The following is a 1723-nucleotide window of genomic DNA, read 5'->3' as shown; positions in this document are numbered from 1 at the left end:
TCGCTATTCTGAAATTAAAATTTTTTTTTATCAAAAAATTACTGATCTCGAAAATTTTTGATGTTAGCATAAAATTTTCATTTGTATTTGTGAACGAAATATTTTATTTATTATTTTAAACGAAGTTAGTTTTTTATATATTTTTTTCGAATTTATTTCTCAAAATTTTCAGTCAATCTATTATTTTACCTTTCGTAATTCGTAATTATCCATGTTTTTTCGCGATCGATATATAAACCCGACATTTATGTTGGATGTAACGTTTATAGCATTGTTTAGAAACCTCGTTAAAGAGTATACAATGCGGAAAATGTGCATCCAACGCGGTAAATGGTTGTCGTGATGGACCAAGTTTTTTCCAACATGAAACGAAATGTTGCGTTGCATTGCTAATGACTTTCGCCGGTTTTTTGTCAACATTTTTACACCGTAAAATGGAACGATCGTTGACGATCATGCTCAAAGAAATGAAAATGATTAAGGATTCAAATTAGAATGACTCACGCGTTAGATTGAAACGAATGAAAGTTGATTAAACAAAATGAAAATTTATCGCATAAAAATTAATGATTGATATTTCCCTATTCTTCGAGAGAAAGATAAAAATTGACAAGGATCGTTTTTCTTATAAACTCTTCAATTACTTTCCAACCGGTGATGGGTAATATAACGTAAAAAAAAGAAAGTCATCTAACATAGGATCCATTATCATGGTTAAACCTTCACGAGCTTCTGCAGCTTTCATAAAATAAAGTTCAGGCTCTTTTTTCTTGGAAAAATCTATTACAAATATAAATTAAAGTAGTTTGCAACTACGAAGAAAACTTTTATAATAACTTTATTTATACTTACATTAGATTTGTCATCGGTCATTATAATTAAAAATACAAAACTTTCATTTTTCGTTCTTTAATAAATATGTCGAAATAATTCCTCTTCAGACCGTGAAAAAGATATAATGTGAGTATACTCAAACATTATGTTAATTAAAATTTTCAATCATAAAATATATAAATTGGGAAATAATATTTACAAATACTTTCCATTACGTTGCAATTACGTTGATATCGTGATTATCATTACAAAACTTGGACATAAATTCAATAATTGTAATCATCCACTGTATGATTTATATACAAATCACCCAATTTATTTATCTCAAAAACAATTTCATTTAAAATCAACTTCGATCTGGAATGCCATCAAACCTGCATTCCAACGAATAAAGATTTAAATTTCATTTGTTTCGTCCGAAATATTCCCGTGTATTTAAACGCGAGCGTGTTCTTTGATCCAGAAGAACAGAAACGGAAAATCGCGAAAGAATTATTTTTTCAATTTAATCAAACTTAAATAAATGAATAATACTAAATATCTTATCCAATTTTCCACTCGTGCACCATTATCCTTCGAAAATAGGCGAAACCTCTATCAACATCAATTATATATAGTGAACAATAATAATAATTCACTCTCAAACGAACGAATTTCGAGAAACGGCCGCATCCCTTAATTTACCCGGTAAAACTTATCCAACTTATACGCTTCCCCTTCGGATATCATCGGATTAGGCGTGTATTAATATCTGGTTGATTAAATTGGCGAAAGGTAATCGGGTGCGAATTAGCCTTCATTAAATCGTCCGGCTTGAATCGATAACTACGTTAGAGTAGAGATCCGGTTTGCCTCGATTCTCGTAAACGCGAATCCAACAATGAACACG

Source organism: Apis dorsata, unplaced genomic scaffold (genome assembly GCF_000469605.1).
Source record: "Apis dorsata unplaced genomic scaffold, Apis dorsata 1.3 scaffold_3, whole genome shotgun sequence".
NCBI lineage: Eukaryota > Metazoa > Arthropoda > Insecta > Hymenoptera > Apidae > Apis > Apis dorsata.
The sequence above is the reverse complement of the archived record's forward strand: the minus strand, read 5'-3'. Positions refer to the sequence as shown.